The 24,525-nt window shown below is 38.1% G+C and overlaps 1 pseudogene; it reads left to right on the plus strand.

Moving 5' to 3' along the window:
* The first annotated feature begins 15,419 nt into the window (after nucleotides 1-15,419).
* On the plus strand, nucleotides 15,420-16,015 carry LOC150041362 (ADP-ribosylation factor-like protein 1 pseudogene; annotated as a pseudogene).
* The last annotated feature ends 8,510 nt before the right edge of the window (nucleotides 16,016-24,525 follow it).

Raw genomic sequence — 24,525 nt, forward strand, 5'->3', positions numbered from 1 at the left:
TGTAGCATGATTCTGGAACTTGTAGCTTGAATAACACTCCTTCATGTTGTATAGAGTGGAAGTTTTAATACTATCATGGACTGTCACTTGCCATAATGAGTTGCTTCCTATTGTCTAAGAGTAAATACACTGTGGCGGTTTACAAAGGAGACCATTCCAGAAAGCAACAGCAAAAGAAGCCTTTCATTATTCATAAGGGAAAGCTCTTGAAGTGAGTGTATGGGTGATTGGGAAGGGAAATTTTCCCTTTAGGAGAGAAAGGTAGAAGAGTTGAATTGGGGAATGGTAAAACGTATTTCTGGTAAGCTCTATTAGTCTAGACATCCCTAAAACTGTGGAAGACATTTTCAGGGGAGGAATCAAGTGAAACACTCTGATCTATAAGGGAAGCCCAAAGTTATATCAAGTGGCTCAGAGCTTCTCAATTTCTCCACCAAAGTAGCGCAAAGGACAGAATTGATAAACTCCTTGACCCCTATCGTCTTCTTCTCGCCACAAAATTTGAAAAATGATCCAAAGCCTGCCACAAATAAACACTTACTTGAAATCTACTGTTTCCTTCTAAAAACATGTGTAAATCTGGCATTCTAGCTTATGGTTATTTCAATTTAATTTTATTTCCTTTTCCTTTCCTTTCCCTCTCCATTTTTTCCCTGGCATAGGCAACTATGCTCATATATGTTTTTGGATATCTTTTTGGTGAATATATTATTCAAAAATATATTGCTTTTTTGTGCATGCATTTTTGATTTATGGAAATGGTATTTCTTATGTATCTCCTTTTATTTTTATTTTATTTTAACACTGTAATATAAAATTCATCCATACCCCTTATATACATCTAACTGATGCTACTCTGAGGTATTACCTTCCTGCATTTACATTCACAGTTTATTCATCCAAACTCCCAGGGAAGAACATCCAGCTAGCTCCCAACTTTCTGTCTCCCAGGAACAGATACAGAGATCTTCATCTATCTTCATGTAAATATCCCCATATGGGCCTCTGTGACATTTTTCGTAGTATATTTCAGAGGAAAAACTTCTGGGCCATACAGTGTGTGTTTTCCTCATGAGACTATATCATGTCAAATTCCTTTCTGAAATGGCTAGACCTGTTTTGACTCAAAGTAGCCATAGTTTGTTCATACTATATTCTTTTCAATCTTGGCATTATCTGCATTTTTAATTTTTTTGCCAGACTGAAAGGCATAAAGTAATAGATCCATATTTTGACATATGAATAGGTTCATATTAAGTGATCAGTCTATAGTAAGGTTGATATACCAAGAATCAAGAATGTTCAAATTATAGGGTTAGCACTGTAGTTCTGTAAAAGAGGGCTTGCCTGGAAAGTGTAAGGCCCCGAGTTCAGTCCTCAGCTCTCTAAAAGAAAAATGTTTAAATTAGTCTTGTTTATTATATTTTCCTTACACACCTGAATCAGCTTTGTGGGCATATATTGTTTTCAGCAGTGCCGTTATTAGCTGTACAACATTAGAAAAACTGATTTCCCTTTCTGAATCTATATCCCTGGATGTACTTTCATCTGTAAAGCAGGGTTGTACTACATAATCTCTAAGAAACCTTTGGAGTTTAATATTTTGTGATTCAAATTGTGTCATCTTGAACCATCAAATACCATATTACCCCTGTTGTATTAATCCTTCCTTTAATAGCAAAAATACATTCATTTCATTTTTTTATGTTGTAGCAATTTGCTCTCCACTACCAACCCACCTCCTTCCCTCCCACTTCTTCCAACCAAAGAAGTAAACTGCCTTTTTTTACACTATATTCCTACCATGTGAACAGAATGATGCCAATTTGTTCCTGCTGTTCTTTAGTCACTAGCATAGTATTTGAACAAATTACAGACCTATCGAAGTTTGCTGTCCCCAATCAAAACAAGCAGAAGATTAAAAGAGAAGCTTGAGCTCAAACACATGTCACCATAAATATGAAATACAAAGGAGACTAATAACATAGCATTATAGTCTGACAATCACATGGTACTTATCATCCTTTTCCCCAAATAAAAGCTATGTATGCTCCTTTTCGTGAAGAGTAGAGAAAAAGAAGTATTTTATAAGGTTTTTCTCATTTGGCCTTTAAGGAAAAAAAATAACAGCAAAAAATCATAAGCAAAGTATGTTAAAATTCAGTAATGGTATATTAAGTTCCAACATGAAATTACAGTTTTTGCAGGAAAAATCACTTATCAATGAGTGAATATAGTTCAACAGTAAACTAGCCAAAAGATCCTTGAAAAATACTGGAGGCAATTACTGATAACTTTGTTAATGCTACTTGTATTTCCAAATAGGATTGACATGTATTTGGGGGGGGCTGGTATTCAGGAGTCTTGAGGAAAACTATTGCTTTCATTCTGTTAGTTAATATTGATTATGCAAAATAAGAGGCTTATTATAGCTTTCAATGCAGTTATAATGTAGTTTGATCATATTCATCTCCTCTTATTCTCTCCTCTCCTTTCCATTACCCTTCCACTACCTCCCTTGTACCTTCCATTTTTCATTCTTCTGTATGCCTGGATAAAACTTCATTGTGTATATTCACATATTGATTTTATTTAATTATCCTTTGATTCCATTGTTTTCATAGTGCCATGATAAATATAGATATTTAGGTATTTCTATATAGTAAAACAATTTCTTTGCATATGACTGACTGGATCATCTGGAAGCTCTATTGTTCTTTTTTTGAGGAACCTTCCATCTTTATTTCCATAGTGAATGGACTGATATACTTTCTACTAACAAAGAGCAAGTATACCTTCCTCCTCCTCCCTCTAAAAGTCTTTTCATCATTTGTATCTTCCCCCATCATGTTAGCCTACTGAATTAGGAGAGGGGAATTTCCATGGAATCTTGATTTCTTTCTCTTTTTAATTTGTGCTAGTACTAGGGCTTGAACTCGATTTCATACTCAACTCCACTTTTTTGCTCATAGTTTATGCTCTGTACCACTTGAATCACACCTCCATTTCTAGATTTTTGCTGGTTAATTAGACAATTGAATTGGCTTTGATCCACAAACCAGTTTCCAGCCTCCTGAGTAGCTAGGATTATAGCTCTAAGCCACTAGTACCAACCTTGACTAATGATGTTAAACACTTTCATGTTTATTGGCCATTTGTACTTCTTCATTTGAACACTTTGTGTTCAGTGAATTTGTTTGTTTATTGTCAGTTGTGGGGCCTAGGCTCTACCACTTGAGCTACAGTGCTACTTCTGGTTTTCTGGTGGTTAATTGAAGATTTGAGTCTCACAGACTTTTGTGCTTGGGCTGGCTTTAAACTGTGATCCTCAAAACTCAGCCTTGTGAGTAGCTAGGATTATAGGCATAAGCCACCAGCACCCGGCAATTGTTTATTTATTTACTGTATTATCTAGTCTTATTTCAATTTTAGTTTTATGTATTGTAGGCACAAAATCTCTATTGGATGAATATCTGGCAAATATTTTTTCTCATTCTACAAGCTTTCCTTTTCCTCTGATAATTTTTTCCTTTAATGTTTCAGAAGAGTTTAAATTTGATCCAATCCAATTTGCAATTTGATTCTTAATGTCATTTCCTGAATTATTGAAGTCTTATTGAGGTAGTCAATGTATATGGAATGATTTCAAGTATTTCCCTTATGTTTTTCCAATAGTTTCAAATTTTCATTCTTAAGTTGAATTCTTTGATACATTTGGAATTGATACTTGTGCAGTATTAGAAACAGGAAACATTTTAGTTTTCAATTTTTAGTTTAATTATCTAATTTTCACCACCATTGGCTAAAGAAGCTGAATTTTTTTCCAGATGTTTCTGACAACAGTGGTAAGAATCGGATGGCATTATCTGCCTGGGCTTATTTCTAGAGATATAATGTAGAGTTCCATCATTTTTTCTCACATGCTTTATAGTTTAAATTGTAGAGAACTTACACTTTGGTTAATATTCTGCTGAAATTAAAAAAATTATTGCAAAGCTGATGTACAAATAGGTTACACTTACATAAGTATGGAAATGAGTATATTTCTTTAAAAAATGTTCTTTTTTTGCCAGTCCTGGGCTTGGGCTCAGGGCCTGACCACTGTCCTTGGACTTTCTCAAGGCTAGCACTCTACCACTTGAGCCTCAGCACCACTTCCGGCTTTTTGCTATGTATGTGGTACTGAAGAATCTTTGTGCATGCTAGGCAAGCACTCTACCACTAGGCCAAACTCCCGGCCCCAAACAAATTTCTTTTATCAGTCATAGGATTTAAACTCTGGGCCTGGATGCTGTCCCTGAGCTCTTTAGCTCAAAGATACCTCACTACCCCTTGAGCCACAGCACCACTTTAGGTTTTCTAGTGGTTAATTGGAGATAAGAGTCTTATGGACTTTAGTGCCCAGGCTGACTTTGAACCACAATTCTCAGATCTCAGCTTCCTGAGTAGCTAGGATTACAGGTGTGAGCCACCACGCCCAGCAAGTATATTTCTTTTTGAACAGTGTTACCTTTGAATTAATTTTCTCCCAGTTTTCATCCCCCCCTCAAAGTTCTAAAGTTCATTTCCAGCATATTGTCTAGTATCACTGGTGCATTAGTTCACCCTTTCACCCTTTATCCAGTGTGTTTCTGTGCTTCCCCTCCTCCTTGTCTACATATTTTGAGGTTATTATGAATGGGATTATCTTAGCTTCTTTTTCGGTGAATTCCTTGTTGATGTATAAAAGGTACTCATTTTGTGTTTATTTTATATCTTACTACATGACTAAAAGTGCTTACCAGATCTAAGATAATTTTGTTGAGTCTTTAGGGTATCTCCAATTCTTCCTTTCTTGTTTGTGGCCTTTTTTTGTACCTTGCTTTATTGCTTTAAGATTTCACACAGTATATTGAATAAGATCAGTGAGAGTAGACAATCTTGTCTCATTTCTGATTTTAGAAGAAGTTCAATGCAATCTTAATTTTAGAGGAAAATGCTTTATGTCAAATTATTGAGTCTGAGAACATAGTTCACAATGGCAGAGTGTGTGTTTAGTGTGTCCAACACCAGGAGTTCAGTTCTCAACACCACAAAACTTTAGCCTTCTTGATATTGAATAGATAAGTGTAGTAGCTTCACTTTATCTTTCCTTTAGTATTTGAGTGTTAACATTCAATGCTCTTTACCATGACTCTGCTCTCTCCATGTGTCTGCTTTAAAATCACCAGGCCTGTGCAAGGAATGAAGGAAGGCTACTTTTATCTAATATGTGTCAGACATGGTGCTCAACATTTCAATTACAGCCTCTATTATCATCTCAACTGTGTGAGAAAAGTACTTTTATATCCATCTTATAAATGCCAAGGCAGAGACACAGAAGTTAGATAACTTGCTAAAGGTTACACGGTTAGTGGTAGAGCTGAGACTAAAGCGTCTGTCAGACTCCAGATCTTGTGATTTTTCCAAATGCTTCATTCTGATTCCTATTAGTCTTAACATTTTCTACATTTTATTGGCATCAATTAGTTATACTAGGCGTTTCACTTTAATATGTCCACATATGCTTATGATATACCCTGATCAGACTCACTCCGTCATTCTCTGTCCTCTCCCTTCCCTATTTCCAAACCAATCTCCACAAATTTTACTGATCTATTTTCATGTGTATATAAAATATTTGGGCCATAATCATCTTACTTTACTCTCTCCACTGGCCCTACCATGTCCTACATGTGCACACTAACCCATGGGACATCTTTTGCAGAACTTTATTTTTGAAGTGAATCTTAATTGCTCAAATGGTTTTTTACACATTTACCCTTGAAATTTTACATGTGCATACAAGTACTTTGCATACTCTCATTTTTCCATTCCTACTAGTACTGTTTAACAGCTTTCAGTGAGTTTCATTTTGCTATCTTCATTCACAGATGTATTGTTTCCATTATTGTTAAGCCTTGAACATTCTATATATACACATACTTATATAACCACATACATGATCCTAAATGTATTTGTATTGTATATATATATATACCCATATAGGTATATATATACATATATATATATAAATCATTTTTTCATGTATTTATTGGGCATTTGTACTTCTTTTGAGAATTATATGTTCAATTCATTGAACATTTGTGAATTGGGTGTTGATTCTTTGTGAGTTTACTTTTTATGAGCTCCTATATATCCCCCAGCAAAGATGTCTCCCAGTCTGTAAGCTGTCTAGGAAATAGTCACTAGATTGAATATCTCCTCATTTTTGGGTAAGTGCTCTACCACTTGAGTCACACTCCTAGACCTAATGTTAAATAATTCCTGTGGATGTTACTTCAACAACATAGGAAGCCTTTAAAGAGCAGGCACTCTTGTGTCTAGATTAGCTGGTCATAAGTAGTCACCACAATTATACAGAACACTTTGTTGTACAAATGTTTATTCAGTGTATCAAGCAAAACATTATCATTTGAACTTTTTATTTTTTAATTATTTACTTTGTTGTTATTATAGAGGTGGTGTACAGAGCCACCTCTACTGTTTTTCAGTTTTACTGTAATGATGATATATAGAGGGATTATAGTTACATAACTTAGGTATTGAGTACACTTCTTTTGAACAGTGTCACACCATCACTCATTTTCTCCCAGTTTTCCCCTCCACCCAAGTTATATACTCCATTTTTAACATAGTATCTAGTGTGTATCACTGCTGTATTAGTTTACCCTTTCTCCCACCCTTTCTGTGGTTCTACAAAGAACCCTAAATAGTGAACAACATTTGACTGGTGTTTCAGTTTACCTCAAAACATTTAGTTGCTTTCTGTTGTGTATGCCAGAAGTTACTACAGTTTATCTAAATTCTAGATATCAAAGAATTCAATTTTAATTTTAAAATAAGAAGAGAAACAGGGCCGGGAGTTTGGCCTAGTGGTTAAAGTGCTTGCCTAGCATGCATGACGACCCGGGTTCGATTCCTTGGTACCACATGCATAGAAAAAAGCTGGAAGTGGTGCTGAGGCTCAAGTGGTAGAGCTCTAGCCTTGAGAAAGTCCAAGGACAGTGCTCAGGCCCTGAGCTCAAGCACAGGACTGGCAAAAAAAAGAATAGAAACAGGACAAATATCATGTCAACAGTCAGGCCTTCATTAATCTTATACATGATCTAGTATAGAAGTTCCTTTCATTTCTTCCTTTCTACACTTTTAAATTTTGTTCCATTGTAATTAACACCATCAGACATGTACAATGACTATTTTGCTGATGTTGTCACTACTGTTAAGAGTAAAGTATACATTCAATATTTATTAAGTGAATGAGCATTATTTTTAGTCAAATTACATTTATATGCCTATGTTAATTATGCAATCATCACTTTCATGGGTGAGAAAAAATCATACATGATTAGATTATATCACTTCTCTTGTCAAATGGATTTTATTAAGAGTTTTTTCCTCATAGCAACACCCATACCCCAGCATCTTTTTCTCCTTAAAATTGTTTACTAGCTCCTCTAAGAAAGACACTCAAATTATATTGTGGAATTATTATAGATGATTGGATTTCATCCAGTACTTTAATTACTCTTTATAAAAAGCCTGGCCTTTAATATCTACAAAAATACTTTTCCTTCAGAAACTTTGAAGCCCAAGGTTATTGATTTTTGACAGCTAGATTTAATAACAGCTTATAAATGGGGAAATGAATGAACTTGATACACCATAACCAACTTGAGTGAAAGATGTGAAGAAAGCAAAAGGGAAACATTAATTTAAAGTTTTCTTGTTTATTCCAAGGTCAACAATGTAGCTAAACACTATGAGTTCCTAAGCAAGACCTCAATAAGTAGATACTACAGGCCTGGATTGTACTATGCATGCATAGGACTTTTGTGCAAAGCTCTCCTGTGGAACTGAACATGTAAAAGAATGACTTTGGAGGATGAATCTTTTCACTAATGGTTTACTATAAAAAATACCCAATCTTGATGGCTGCCTATGGCTCACAATCGTAATTGTATAGTACTGAGTATTACAATTTGGAGTCAGCCTGGGCAAGTAAAGTCTTATCTCTTAACTAGCAAAAAAACGTGGTAGAGTGCGAATGTTGAGTGAAAAAGCTAAGGAAGAGTGAGAGGCCTTGCGTTAAAGCCCAAGTACCAGCACCAAAATAAATACATACATACATCATTAAGTAAATAAATATCAATTTTAACCCTAGGAACAGTATTGAATTTTGAAGATCCTAAAGTCTAATTTGCTGTCTTCATACATTGTACAATTCATACATACTTGCTATTGGATATATAACCATTAACTTTTTTAAAATTTTTTATTGTAATTAATAAAAGGGATACATGATATTTGCCAGATAGATGGTGCATTAATTCCCATACATTGATAACTTTTCACATGTCTTGGTACCCATTACCCTCCACCCCCACCCGTCTTGGTTTTCCCCCTTTCCCTATCAAATTTCAAATAACTAAATACAAATAAATTCAATATATCAGATAACAAAGTGCGATACTGTAACAATATGAGATACCCAAGGGACAGCAAAGGAGATGAGAGACAACATAGTACATTAAGGACAACAATCGTTTGTTATATGGCTTTTGTTTCCATATCCTGGAGGTCCTTTCAATTAGCTTCATACTATATGGCCTTATGTATCAAGATTTTGCTGTATTGCAGAACTCTGCTAGTAGAGCCCAAGGTTTCTACTGATTATGACAAATGAGGGAAACCATTGAGCCTAAGTTCCTTTGAGTCTGGCTTACTTCACTTAATATGATTTTTTCTAAAATTTTCCATTTCCTATCAAATGGGGCGATGTCATTCTTTCTGACAGCAGCATAGAATTGCATTGTGTACAAATACCACAACTTCTTGATCCACTCATCAACTGAGGGACATCTAGGTTGGTTCTATATCTTTGCTATAGTGAATAGTGCTGCAATGAACATTGTTGTGCTAGTGGATTTAGTGTGCCCTAGATTTTGGATGGTTGGGTAAATGCCAAGTAGTGGAATTGCTGGGTCATAGGGGAGTTCTATGTTTAGCCTTTTGAGGCACTGCCACACTGCTTTCCATAGTGGTTGAATGAGTTTGCACTCCCACCAACAGTGTAGTACTGATCCTGCCTGGCCACATCCCCTCCAGCATCTGTTATTATTCGTTTTCCTGATCCTGGCCATTCTAACTGGAGTGAGGTGGAATCTTAGAGTTGTTTTGATTTGCATTTCTTTTATGACCAGAGATGTTGAGCATTTCTTCATGTGTCTATAGGCCATTTTTGTTTCTTCCTCAGAGAAGACTTGTCAGTCTCCAGTCAAAGGGCTGGGGGTTGAGCCCATTGGGCGGGTGCTACTTGGGACAGCCCCGCCTCCCTTGGTGGAGTGCTGGGTCTTAGGTAGCCTGCCTGTCAATCTCCAGTCAATGGCCTGAGGTAGGGGGCTGTTGAGGGGAGGGACAGGATTCTAAATTCCTTCCCCCTGTGCTCCCGCCAGTCTTTCTTGGGCGGGGTGTTGGGGTCTGAGTTAAGTTCTATTTCTTGGCACCGCTCTGCTTTCCCGATGTGTTTGGGGACGCGCTGTATTCCTCATGCCTCTGCGTCCCTCTGTGGGTGCTCCACGGTGTTGGGGAGTCTTTCACTCCCCTCGGGTCTCTGCAGCCACCTGTGTTCTGTCTCTGGGTTCCGCTGCTTGCTGTTCTGGTTCCGTGTTGGGTTCTGCTGCTTCCGCAGTTCGCTGCTTTTCCGGCTTGGAGCTGGCCGCGAGAGGTGGGGGAGGGGTCCGAATTCTTTGAGAAAGTTGGATGTAAGCTTTATCTGGATTTCTTTTCTGATTTGAGTTCTTCTCCGTTGCTTTTTGAGTTTGTTGTTGTGGATTTCTTAAGGTAGTTGGCTCGTGGGACTCCTTGGTTCTCTCTTTTTGTGAGAGATAGCTAGGCAGCGTCCCTATTGTCTCGGCGCCATCTTCCTTCTTAACCATTTTCTTTGAAGCTATTCTTTCTCATTCTTTTTGAGGCTGAGGTTTGCATAAGTTCAAAGTATCCTGTTATTTATCAGAAAATTGTTTCCTGTGTGAATGTGTTGGGTGGTTGTCTTTATGATGATCCTATCTGAACTGTTCTAATCTTGATTACGTCCTATGTTTAGATCTAGTGAAGGAACCCAGAAAAATTAAGTAACTTGGTTCATAGGAATAAGATGTTATCTTTGGAAAGCTAGCAGAGTAGATGTCATTAATGGAGAAGAGAATAAGAAAACAATGAGGTAATTACAGGTGTAGAAGCTATTCAATGCATGTATCTGAATTTGGAAGTTAACGTAGTTTTATTACTCTATAGCTAATAAATGTATGGCCTTATAAGCTAAAATTCAACAAACTTGTTAAATAGATTTCAATTTATGGCAACAAATTATAGTAACACACTTGTCTCAAATTCTAGTTTTTAAAACATTTTTGAAATTTAATTTTATTGTCAAAATGATGCATAAAAGGATTACATACATAAGGTAGTGAGTACATTTCTTGTCAAACATTATTACCCCCTCCATCATTTTTCTCCCATTTTATTTCTAGTTTTATAACCTAGACTTAAACCTAGGGTCAGTGAAAAAGATTTTAAAAGACAGAAGTTAAATACTACAATATTAATTTAATTACTTTAAATATCTTTAGTTGTACAGAAAATAATGTTACAGCTACCTTGGGAAGATGGCGGCCATTCAGGGTGAGTCTTTCTGAGCTCTCAATCAGAAAGCCCTAGCACCACAGAGATCTCAGTCAGAGAGGAAAAAGCCAGGCATCCAGCTCAAGAAGAAAGTTAGGAGCCCACACCATTGGCAGCCACAGCGCCAGCTGCTCCCCAAATTAGCAGCTGCGGAAACAAAGCCTCCCTCCAGTACCTGATTGGACAATGCTCTTCAGCAGCGCAGACCTGCTGGCTACAGACAGAGCCTCACCCAGCCGCAAGCCCATCACCTATCCGTGGCACGGACCTGCCAGCTTCACAGACTCAGACAGCCAAGGGATTTATGAGTACCTCATTAAAAACACTTCACTTCTGCTCACACAACTGCAGTGGGAAGATAGCCCCTCCTTCACCAGCCAACAGCAGCGCCATCTTGACTGCTGGCAAAGACCCTGCCATACCAGCTGGAGCCTGAGAAGTGCTGGCGGCACCATCATTCAAAAGGACAAAGGTTTTTCCCAGAGGAAGCTTAGCTGGATGTCGTCCCTGAGCTAGCAGAAGTTCCTTCCCCTGGGCGAGGCCACTCTCCTGCTAAACAAAACCAGAGGTTGCTCCACCCCAGACCCTCTGCTGAACTGGCTAAAGCTCAAGCTACTGAAAATAGTCAACTTTCTTCTGCAGGACTCATAAAGCTCACCACCCTGCCAGTAAATTAACCTGAGCGAACTGTCACAGTCCTCAAATCAAATCTATGAGGCAGAACTTTTTCTGCCCAGTCAAACAAACTGATTGGAAAAACCATTTAAACCAAAAGGCTTCTTTAAGTGTTTGGATCCTGAATTTAGCGGAGACACAAGTTCCCACCAACCCTGCCATCCCCCCAAAACCTGAAGAATACCGTTTTTTTAATCTTAATTTTTTCAAATTTTACTATTTTCATTTGAATTTTTACTTGTCATTTTTTTTCTTTTTTGACATTTACGTCCATCTCACTTTTTACCTCTTTTTAAAAAAATGTTATTTTTTTAATAATACTTTTTTCTTCTTTCTTTTCTCTTTCCTTCTGTCATTGTCATTCCTAGAAACATAGTGCCAGCGTTGTATACAGACTTGTTACAAATTATATTTCTATTGATACAGTCCCCTGCTTTTTAATCTGTTAGTTCTTAATCTTAGTATTTCTTGTTTAAGAACTCACAAATGTGAGGTGTCACCCTTTTTTTCATTTTATCGTTGATCTCTCATATATACTTTTCCCTTTTCTTTATATATTCATTTTATTACTCTTTTTATTTTTAGAAGCTTTATCTTATTTTTTCCCTGAATTTTCTATTCAAATTATTTTCCCTTTATTACTTTAGGTCAGTTATCCACACTCTGTCCCTTTCCTTCATTACTATACTATTATTATACTCCTAAATTACTCTTTTCTTATTTCCCTTCTTGTCTTTCATACTATTTTACTGTCTCTGGTTCTTTGTTCCTTTTTCAATTCTTATAATGCATGGATCCACAGTTGACTGTTGTAGACCAAGTCTGTGTATGTATGTATTAAATTATACTGTAGGTCCAGAGTGACTTTAATAACATAAAGATTGGATTGTGGGTTTTTTGATCATAAAACTGTGTTCAATGTTGGTGTTAGATTTGTCTATACACACAAGGAGAGAAAGAAGGATAATACCAGCCCAAAATTGTGAACTTCTGCCAACCCAGATGCCCCTCAGTAGATGATTGGATCAACAAAATGTGGCATTTATACACAATGGAGTTCTATGCTGCCATCAGAAAGAATGACATCACTCCATTTGTAAGGAAATGGAAAGACAGAAAAAAAATCATATTAAGTGAAGTAAGCCAGACGCAAAGAAACATAGGCTCAATGGTTTCCCTCATTTGTCAGAATTAGTATAAACCTTGGACTCTCCTAGCAGAAGTTTACAATAGGGCAAAACCTATATACAAAATGCTATATAGGATGAGGCTAAATGAAAGGACCTCCAGGATATGAAAACAAGAGCCATATAATGTGTGATTGTTTTTCTTGATGTACTATATTATTTCTCATCTCTTTTGTTGTCCCTTGGTTATCTCATATTGTTACATTATTTTGCTTGTTATCTGGTATATTGTATATATGTTTATTTAACTGAAATAGGATGGGAAAGGGGGGAAACAAGATAAGGGGTGAGGGTTGGGGGAGGGAAATGGGGACAAAAAATGAGAAGGGCTATCAATGTTTGTGAAGTAATGCACCTTCTGTCTGGCGAATATAATGAAACACTTCTATTAATTAAAAAAAATAAAATTGTGAACTTCTGTAGTCTGGGCAGCTATATAGCTCTAGGTTGGTTATATCTTAAAATTGTAATCTTATATGGTATTACTTTTGCTCCCATTTTCATATGGGCAGAACAAGAAATTTAAGAAAAATGGCAAACCTCCCACCTAACATAAACAGGCAATAAAGCAATCAATGGCAAACCTAGAGGAGAGTTTTCCAAATGCTAAACAAATGCAATTGGTAAACATGATCAACGAAAAATGTGAAAACATACAGAGTGATATACATGAATGTGAGGAAGCCAAGCAAATAAAAATGGATGAATTCATAGAATCCACAAAAAAAAGCTGAACTCCAACATATGTCCAATGAGACTAAAGCTGCTGAGCTAAAGGACTTCAAAGAGACCAATCAAATCAAATCAAGGAGGTAAAGAAGTCCATACAAAATCTAAAACAAGAGATGCAAGGCATCAAAAATGACCAATTCAATGTAAGGGAGAGGAAAAATAAAGTAGAAAGTATTGATAGCAATTTAGACAATGCAGGAGAGAGTCTCCGGAATTAAAGATAATCTAGATATTATAGAGAAACTACAGAAAATAAGTCAAACCAAATCTAGGTAATAAGAGAGATCACTTCAGGAGCTCCAAGATACAATGAAGAAGCATAATTTAAGACTAATCAGTATTGAGGAGGGCATGGAGAAAGAGGTCAATGGAATTGAAAATACACTTCAGGGAATCACCTCAGAGAACTCCCCAAATATCCAGAAGGGCAGGCTCATCCAGATACAAGAAGCTTTTAGGACCCCAAACAGACCAGAATAGAAAAGGTCATCCCACTGCCACATTATAATCTGTACAGAATCAATAGAGACCAAGGAAAGGATCCTAAAAGTGGCCAGGGAGAAGACAACAATAGCCTACAGAGAAAATCATTCAGAATAACCACAGATTTCTCTGCAGAAACGATACAAGCAAGATCTTGGAAGGATGTATGTCATACCCTAAAGAGAAATAACTGTACCCAGCTAAGTTCTCATTCATAACTGAGGGAACAATAAAAGCCTTCCATTCCAAGGAAAAGTTGCAACATTAGGTAGAGACAAACCAGAATTACAGAAAATTCTCAAAGATGTTATACACATTGAAAATCAACACAAACGTGGTACTGACAAAGAACTGGCACCTAAAAATCAAACCAGCTATGTACTGCAAGAACTGACAAGCCACAGGCCCTAAATAAACTTTTAAAAGCTGGTAGGAACTAGTAAATATTTTTCAATCCGAACCCTCAATATCAATGGTCTTAACTCTCCAATTAAACAGCATAGACTGTCTAGTTGGATCAAAAAGCAAGATACATCGATCTGTTGTCTTCAAGAGACATATCTTGCCCCCAAAACCAAACATATTTTGAAAGTGAGAGTTTGGAATAAAATCTGTCAAGCTAACAGCCCCCATAAACAGACTGGAGTTGCCATCCTCATATCAGATAAAATAGACTTCAAACTAAAATTAGTGAGAAGAGACAAAGATGGTTATTACATACTAATTAATGCATCTCTCCTCCAGGAAGATATAACCATCCTAAATATCTGTACACCTAATCCAGGAACACTGAACTTCATCAAGCAAACTTTACTTTCACTAAAACCACACATAGATCCAAACACAGTGATTGTTGATGACTTTAACACACCACTCTCACCTATGGAGAGATCAATCAGGCAAAAACTCAACAGAGAAGCCTCAGAATTGAACAATTGTATAGACCAACAGGATATAACAGACATCTGCAGATTATTCCATCTAGGAACATCAGAATATACATTTTTTTTCAGCAGCACATAGAACATTTTCCAAAATAGACCATATTTTAGGGCATAAAACAAACCTGTGCAGATTCAGAAACACTGAAATTATTCCCTTCATTATCTAAAACCACAAGGGCATCAAATTGGAACTGAACACCAATCTCCACCAACAAAACTCTGTAACTCATGGAGATTGAACAACACATTGTTGAATCACCAGTGGATCATCAAGGAGATCAGAACAGAAATTTAACAGAAAGGAGCACACAAAATACCAGCTCCTTTGGGACACAGCAAAAACAGTTCTCAGCGGACAATTTATAGCTGTGAGTGACTACATTAACAAATTGGAAACATCACAAACCAAAAATTTAATGGCTCACCTTAAAATCTTGGAAAAAGAGCAACAAATCAATCCCAGTTCCTGTAGAAGGAAGCAAATTATTAAAATCAAAGCAGAATTAAATGAACTGGAGTTCAAAAAACTATAGAAAGAATCAACAAAGAAGTTGCAGGCAGGCCGGACTGGCGAGGAGACCCAGGCAAGCGGAGGTGGAGCCGGGGCCTGGAATCGAGTCACTGCCTAGCCCAGACCTGTCTGTGAGGATAGGCGAGGGCGGACAGGCGCTTCACCATGGGTGGCTTTTTCTCAAGTAGTTTTTCAAGTCTCTTTGGAACCCGGGAAATGAGAGTTTTGATTTTGGGATCAGATGGTGCTGGAAAACCCACAATTTTATACTGATTACAGGTTGGAGAAGTCGTTACTACTATCCCTACTATCGGATTTAATGTAGAGACAGTAATATACAAAAACTTAAATTCCAAGTCTGGGACCTAGGAGGACAGACAAGTATCAGGCCATACTGGAGGTGTTATTATTCAAACACAAATGATGTCATTTACGTGGTAGACATCTGTGACAGGGACAGAATTGGCATTTCCAAGTCAGAATTAGTTGCCATGTTGGAGGAGGAAGAGTTGAGAAAAGCCATTTTAGTGGTGTTTGCAAATAAGCAGGACATGGAGCAGGCTATGACACCCTCAGAGATGGCAAATTCTCTTGGGTTATATGCCTTGAAGGATCGGAAATGGCAGATATTCAAAACGTCAGCAACCAAAGGCACTGGCCTTGATGAGGCAATGGAATGGTTGGTTGAAACATTGAAAAGCAGGCAGTAATTCAGTCACTCCAGCTCCTCTGAAACAGATGACATTGTGTCTCCCTGCAAACAGGTGTGCTTCACGTGACTACATGTGAAAACTGTGATTGATGGTATATCTAGAACTGATATAGAACTGACTGTAACATCTATAATAGATATTAAAAAGAACACACACACACACAGGTATTTGGTTGGAGGTCAAATCACCTGAAAGTTCAATGTAATGTAAAATATTTCTTCCTTGCTCTTCTGTGTTAAGGTATGCTATTTGTATGGAGTTCTTACTCAAATATAGTTCTATTAAAGAATGCACTCTTCTCAGGGGGAAAGCCCTCTCACTGCTGAATAAATGGTTGCATCTTGTTTGTATAGACACTAACATATATTAATAGGTTTTTTTCTCCCTTACAATAAATTAAATCTTCCCAAAGATTAGACTCAGTAGAGTAGGCTAGAAACATACCATGTACTATATATAGCTTTGTTTGCTTACCTGGCCACATTTAAGCTTGCTCATTTAAAAGCTTCTGGGTATTTGATTTTGGTGGCCACCTTTATTGGCTGCTCTGTAATTGTCCATTCTAAGTACTTTATAGTCATCAAAAGAATTCTACATAGATTGACTTAATTGATTCATACAGCAACCCTGTGACGTAAGCAGGGTGTGTTATATAATAGTCCTTCATGGTTGTGGACTCAAGGTTTTTATAGGTTGGCTTGCCGACAGACATAGGACTCAAAGTAAGACTTTTGGGTCTGAAGCTTGTCTCATAAATTATATTATCTATTCCTGAATATACCAACACTGACAATACACAGAACCTAAGTTAAAATTATGGTAGTCAGAGAACATTGAAAATAATGTCTATTTAAACTTACTTGGTTATAGTAATCTTACCTAATATGGCGGGGAAAAAAACAGTCCTGAATGGTTATAATTCATGGAATTCACAACATAATAAAGAAAAAAAATGGCATTAAAGAAAATAAAAAGTATTTTAAGAAACAGAATAAAAAGAATTAACAAAACAAGGAGTTGGTTCTTTGAAAAAAAAACAATAATTGACAGACTTGTAGCAAATCTTACAAAAAAGAGAAGGGAACATACCCAAATAAACAAAATCATGGATGAGAATGGAAATATCACGACAGAAATTACCAAGATCCAGAGCATCATTTTCAAGCCATGTTGCCAACAAATTTGAGAATCTAGAAGAGATGGATGAATTTCTAGCCAATATTAATACACCTACACTGAACCAAGAAGACCTAATCCAAAGCTGGTTCAATATATGCAAGTCAATTATTATAATTCATCACATAAACAAGAGCAAGGACAAGAATAACATGATTTTTTCAATAGATGCAGAAAATGCATTTGCCAAGATACAACACCCTTTTATACTAAAAGCTCTGGAGAAACTAAGAATGCATGGAACATTCCTCAGTATAATAAAGGCTGTGTATGACAAACCCACAGCTAGCATTATACTTAATGGCAAAAAGCTAAAGCCATTCCCTATAAAATCAGGAATAAGACAAGGATGCCCACTCGCTGCACTCCTCTTTAACATAGTATTAGAATTTCTAGCCAGAGCAATAAGGCAAGAAGCAAGCACAAAGGGGATCCAAATAGGGAAAGAGGAAGTGAAACTTTCCCTCTTTGCAGATGACATGATTCTATATTTAAAGAACCCTATTGATTCTACTCCCAAGATGCTTGAGCTGATTTGAAACTTTGGCAAGGTAGCAGGTCATAAAATTAACCCTCAAGAATCAACCACCTTCCTATATGCCATCAATGAGGAATATATTTCTTGTGAGTTACACAAACTCACTTTCAATCTGTCCCAGGATGCACCTCTGGAATAGCTACTCATATTTAATTGGCAATCATAACATATGAAATGCCAATGGGCCCATTGTGTAGAAAGAACCCAATATAAATCTATGTCTAGTAGTACTGTGTATTTTCAGAGAGTGAAAATACAAATTAAATTAGCTTGTACAATAAAGGAAATATAAGGCAATCATAGCTCTCAAATTTTGGGTGTATGATTCTTTCCATTTCCTTATGAATGGTGCAATATCATTCTTTCTAATGGAAGCATAGAATTACATTGTGTATATATACAATATCTTCTTGATCCATTTATCTACTGAGAGGCATCTGTGTTGGCCCCATATCATAGCTACAGTAAATAATGCTGCAATGAAGTGATTGTGTTAACTTTAGTATGGCTTTGTTTGTGGGCACTTGGGTAAATGTTCAGAAGTGAGATTTCTAGGTCATAGGGGAGCTCTATGTTTAGTTTTTTGATGAACCTCCATCCTGCTCTCCAGAGTGGTTGAACAAGTTTATACGTCCACCAATAGTGTTGTAGTATTCCTTCTGGCCACATCCCCAGCATCATCTTTTGCTTTTAGATTTGTTTCTAATGGTGAATTAAGTAAGTCAGACTCAAAGAAACAGACTCCATTGTTCTCTTCATTAGACTATGTCCAGAATAGCTCAATATGTATGTGCATAGGACCATACAAGATGATGCTTAGTGAAATGAATTTCAAGATTCAGAAACAAGGGGTTTTTCTTGGTTGTCCCTTTCTTGCCCCACAATGACCTTTGAAAAGACTAAGCAGCTTGTCATGTATAATTTTACCCGTATTTAATTAGTAAAAGTCCAAGCTATGTAAGTAAAATTTCCTTTACAAGTTCACCCTTTTACCAGTTCAAGACTCTGTGACTAGGAAGGAAATAATATCTATTTGTCAGTTCTTAAAGATTCTTATATTCCTTGTTCTACCTTTACTTGCATTGGACTAGGGAAAAATAAACAAGAGTCTTACTTAAAAACAACCCCTAACTGGGTTTTCTAACAATTCTCTCATAGCTAACACAAGTTGGCCATTGTGAGAGGCACTAAAATCCAGAGTTTTTAATGAAGCATATTTTTGAGTTCTCTGAAACTACTTTTTAGGTGCCACAACACTGTGCAGCATCTGGTTGCAAGCAATATACATCCCCCCCCCCTGCCCCGAGCAGGACTAATGCACATTCTGAAAGCTACAATTTTTCAAATGGGAGCAGTAATTTACTTAATCAGAGTGAATTCCTTGTAGAAATATGGAAAGGCCCAGAGGCTCATATACACTTAATGCAGAATAATCATGATAGAAATTGCAAGATATAAATATTTATGATGGAAGTCTAATCTTTTAGCGCTTTTTATCATGTTAATTGTATGCATTAAGCCTCATCTTGAAGAGTCTCCACTATCAGTATTATGTCATCTTTGTGATTATCTCTGTGATTTCTGGTCGGTTTTCCTTCTTACATATACAATTCTACTATTAATCCTCTGTCTACTTTGAGTATTTCTAATACTGACTTCACTTACTCCTACTCCTTCTTAATCAAGTTATAAATTGGGAAAAAATTAATGAAGTTCCAGGGCAGTACTTTGTCTCTGTCTTGTATCTCAAGACCTAGATTCTATGTATGCACCCAATATTAAAGCCTGAATCCACATCATAATGAATCAAATAAAAACTTGAATTTTCTTTAATGTATAAGACAATGAAATAATCATAGGATATTTTGGAAATAAAAAGGCAGCACATTTTCTATAGGGCCAGAGAAAAACTGTGTCAAGAATAATTGGATATACAATTGACACTTTAAGGGAGTTTTTCTTCATATATTTTTTATTGTAATTAATAGAAGGGTTATATGATATTTGCCAGATAGATGGTGCATTAATTCCCATACATTGATAACTTTTCACATGTCTTGGTCCCCATTTCCCTCCCCTAGTCCCACCCCTCATCTTGTTTTCCCCCCTTCCCTATCCAATTTCAAATAATCTAATACAAATATATCCGATATATCAGGTAACAAAGTGAGATACTGTAACAATGTGAGACAACCAAGGGACAGCAAAAGAGATGAGAGATAACATAGTACCTCAAGAACAACAATCACTCATTATATGGCTTATGTATCTATATCCTAGAGATCCTTTCATTTAGCGTCCTACTATATGGCCTTTTGTTTCAAGGTTTTGCTCTATTGCAAATCTCGGCTAGGAGAGCCCAAGGTTTCTACTGATTATGACAAATGAGGGGAACCACTGAGCCTAAGTTCCTTTGAGTCTGGCTTACTTCACTTAAAATGATCTTTTCTAACTCTTTCCATTTCCTAACAAATGGGGCAATGTCATTCTTTCTGACAGCAGCATAGAATTCCATTGTGTACAAATACCACATCTTGTTGATCCACTCATCAACTGAGGGACATCTGGGTTGGTTCCATATCTTTGCTTTGGTAAATAGTGCTGCAATGAACATTGTTGTGCTGGTGGATTTAGTATGTCTTTGTTTCTGGATGATTGGGTAAATGCCAAGTAGTGGTATTGTTGGGTCATAGGGGAGTTCTATGTTTAGCCTTTTGAAGCACTGCCACACTGCTTTCCATAGTGGTTGAACGAGTTTGCACTCCCACCAACAGTGTAGTAGTGATCCCTCCTGGCCATATCCCCTCCAGCATCTGTTGTTATTAGTTTTCTTGATCCTGGCCATTGTAACTGGAGTGAGGTGGAATATTAGAGTTGTTTTGATTTGCATTTCTTTTATGACCAGAAATGTTGAGCATTTCTTCATGTGTCTATAGGCCATTATGTTTCATCTTAAGAGAAGACTCTCTTTAAGTCTTTGGCCCATTTTTTAATGGGATGGTTGTTACTTTGGAGATTAGTTTAGGAATGATTCAATTTTTTGAGCAGTTGATAAATTTTAGATATGAGGCCTTTGTCTGTTGTATGGTTGGTGAAGATCTTCTCCCACTCTGTAGGCTTCCTACTTAGTTTACTAGCTATGTCCTTTGCCATACAAAAGCTCCGCGGTTTAATGCAGTCCCACTTATCCAGCCTTTCTCTGATATGCTGTGATTCTTGGTCCTTATTAAGAAAGTTTCGACCTGTGCCAAGGCGGCCTAGTGTATCTCCTATTCCTTCCTGTAAAGTTTTCAGTGTGTCAGCTTTTACCTCCAGGTCTTTGATCCATTTGGAGTTAATTCTAGTGACAAAGAAGGATCCAACTTTAGTTTTCTGCATGTGCTTAACCAGTTCTGCCAGCACCACTTGTTGAAGAGGCTGTCTTTCTTCCATTCTATATTTTTGGCTCCCTTGTCAAAGATTAAGTGGCCATAGGTCTGTGGTTTAATATCTGGGTCCTCAGTTCTATTCCATTGGTCTTCAGGCTTGTTCTTGTGCCAGTACCAAGCTGTTTTGATAATTATAGCCCTGTAATAGAGTCTAAAGTTTGGAATTGAAATTCCTCCAGCGCTGTTCTTTCTGCTAAGAAGTGTTTTTGCTATACGGGGTCTTTTATTATTCCATATGAAGTTTTGGATTGCCTCTTCTATTTCTTGAAAGAATGCCATTGGGATTTTGAAGGGTATTGCGTTGAATTTGTAGATAGCCCTTGGCAAGATTGTCATTTTCACAATGTTGATTCTTCCAATCCAGGAGCATGGGAGGTTTTTCCATTTCCTTAGTTCTGCTTTAATTTCCTTTTTTAGGGTTTTAAAGTTTTCATCAAAAAGGTCCTTTACATTCCTAGTTAAGCTAATTCCTAGGTACTTTATTTTCTTTGAGGCTATTGTGAAAGGAGTTTCTTTCCTGATTATTGCCTTGTTCCTCTCACTGTTGGCGTAGAGGAAGGCAGTTGATTTTTTTAAATATTTTTTATTGTAATTAATAAAAGGGTTACATGATATTTGCCAGATAGAAAGTGCATTAATTCACATACATTGATACCCTTTCACATGTCTTGACAGTTTTTGTGGTCCTTAGATGGTATGCTGTTTAGTTGCCATTTCTTTCCCTATATTGCATTTATTTTGGTTTTCTATGTATAGAAAATCTTTGAGAATTTTCTGTAGTGTTGGTTTTGTTGCTACATATTGTTGCAGTTTTCCCTGGAATGGAATATTTTTATTGTTCCCTCAGTTATGAATGAGAGCTTAGCTGGGTACAGTATTCTTGGTTGGTAGTTATTTGACTTCAGGGCATGACATATATGCTTCCAGTCACTTCTTGCTTGCATGGTCTCTGCTGAGAAATCTGGGGTTATTCTTATTGGTTTGCCTTTATAGGTTATTGATCCCTTTTCACTGACTGCCTTTAGGGGCGGCCCCCGGCCTAGGGTCTGGGGTTTGAGAGTTTCCAGGGGCTCCCAGCAGGACCAGCAGGAGACTGCTCTGTTCCCAGGGGCGGGGCCCAGATGAGGATGTGGGCTCCAAGGGCGGAGCCGCACCTTTCTGATTCTCAGAAGGCAAGCTTGGCTGCTGGCTGGCCCTTCAGATCCCTGCTGTGTTTCCACTGCTTTGTCAGAAAGTCTGTGAGTGGGGCAGGGGCCCTCAGTACTCTCTTGCTCAAGATTCACAGCTGGAGGATACCCTGCTCAAGAATTGAGGGGGGACAGATGCTGGCTCCTATTTTCCCGCACACCCTACCCACTGTTGTAAGGCAGGGTGCTAGCACCCTCCACTCTCCAGATCCAGTGGCCTGGGAGAGGAACCTGTTGGGTGGGTGGGAGCTGGGACAGCTCTGCCTCCCCTGGTGGGGTGCTGAGCCTTAGGGTCCACCCGCCTGTCAGTCTCCAGTCAGAGAGCTGGGAGTTGAGGCTGTTGGGCGGGTGGGAGTTGGGACAGCTCCGCCTCCCTCGGTGAGGTGCTGGGTCTTAGGTAGCCTGCCTTTCAATCTCCAGTCAATGGCCTGAGGGAAGGGGCTGTTGAGGGAAGGGACAGGATTCTAAATTCCTTGCCTCCCTGCTCCTGCCAGTCTTTTTCCGGCGGGGTGGAGGGGTTTGAGTTAAGTTCTATTGCTTGGCACCCGCTCTGCTTTCCCGATGTGTTTGGGGACGCACTGTATTCCTCATGCCTCTGCGTCCGTCTGCGGGTGCTCCATGGTGTTGGGGAGTCTTTCACTCCCCTCGGGTCTCCTCCGCCCCCTGTGGTCTGCATCTGGGTTCCGCTGCTTGCTGTTCCGATTCCACGTCCGGGTTCCGCTGCTTTTGTGGCTCGCTGGCCCGGTCCAATGCTGGTTTCTGCAGGTCGGGGCTGCCTGGCCTGGCGTCCTCTGCTGCCGCTTTTCGCGGCTAAGCTGGCGGTGGGGGGTCGGGGAGGGGTCCTCGCATTCTGAATTCTTTGAGAAAGTTGGATGTGAGCTTTATCTGGATTTCTTTTCCGGTTTGAGTCCTTCTCTGTTGCTTTTTGAGTTTGTTGTTGTGGATTTTTTAAGGTAGTTGGCTGGTGGGACTCCCTGGTTCTCTCTTTTTGTGAGAGAGAGCTAGGCAGCGTCCCTGTTGTCTCGGCGCCATCTTCTGTTCCCCAACCTCTTCTATTTCTTTAAAGAATGACATTGGGATATCGGTGGGTATTGCGTTGATTTGGTATATAGCCCTTAGCAAGATTGTCATTTTCACAATATTGATTCTTCCAATCCAGGAGCATGGGAAGTTTTCCATTTCCTCAGTTCTGCTTTTATTTCCTTTTTCAGGGTTTTAAAGTTTTTATTAAAAAGGTCCTTTTTTAAAATTATTTTTAAAAAAATTTTTAACCAGTTGGAACTCAGGGCCTGGGCACTGTCCTTGGGCTCAAGGCTAGTGTTCTATCACTTGAGCGACAGCACCACTTCTGGCTTTGGCTACGTATATGGTACCAAACAAAGAATTGAACCCAGGTCTTCATGAATGCTATGTGAGCACTCTATTGCTAGGACACACTCCCCACCCCAGATTTTTTTATTATATGCCTCCATATAATTAATTTTATTCAAATTTTTATTTTATTAATTTTGTATATCTCTTACCCTATTTTTTTGCCAGTCCTGGAGCCTGAACTCAGAGCCTGAGCACTCTCCTTGGTCTTTCCTCAAGGCTAGCGCTCTAGCATTTCATCCACATCACCACTTCTGGCTTTTTCTATGAATATGGTACCAAGGAATTAAACCAGTGTCTTCATGCATGCTAGGCAAGCACTTTACTACTAGGCCAAACCAAACTTCTAACCTTTTCTTACTGTGTGTGTGTGTGTGTGTGTGTGTGTGTTTGCGCGTGCGTGTGCACGTGTTTGGCCAGTCCTGGGCTTGGGCTCAGGGCCAGAGAACTGTCCTTGGGCTTTTTCAAGGCTAGAGCTCGACCACTTGAGCCTCAGCATCACTTCCAGCTTTTTTCTATGTATGTGGTACTAAGGAATCAAAACCAGGTCTTTGTGCATGCTAGACAAGCACTCTAAAACTAGGCAAAACTCTGGGCCCCTCTCTTACCTTTTTAATAACTATCTTCATTGCAGCACTATTTACCATAGCAAAGATATGGAACCAACCCAGATGTCCCTCAGTTGATGAATGGATCAACAAGATGTGGTATTTGTACTCAATGGAATCCTATGCTGCTGTCAGAAAGAATGACATCGCCCCATTTGATAGGAAATGGAAACACTTAGAAAAAAATCATATTAAGTGAAGTAAGCCAGACTCAAAGGAACATAGGCTCAATGCTTTCCCTCAGGATTTG

Source organism: Megascapheus bottae, chromosome X (assembly GCF_031878675.1).
Source record: "Megascapheus bottae isolate mThoBot1 chromosome X, mThoBot2.hap1, whole genome shotgun sequence".
Lineage (NCBI taxonomy): Eukaryota > Metazoa > Chordata > Mammalia > Rodentia > Geomyidae > Megascapheus > Megascapheus bottae.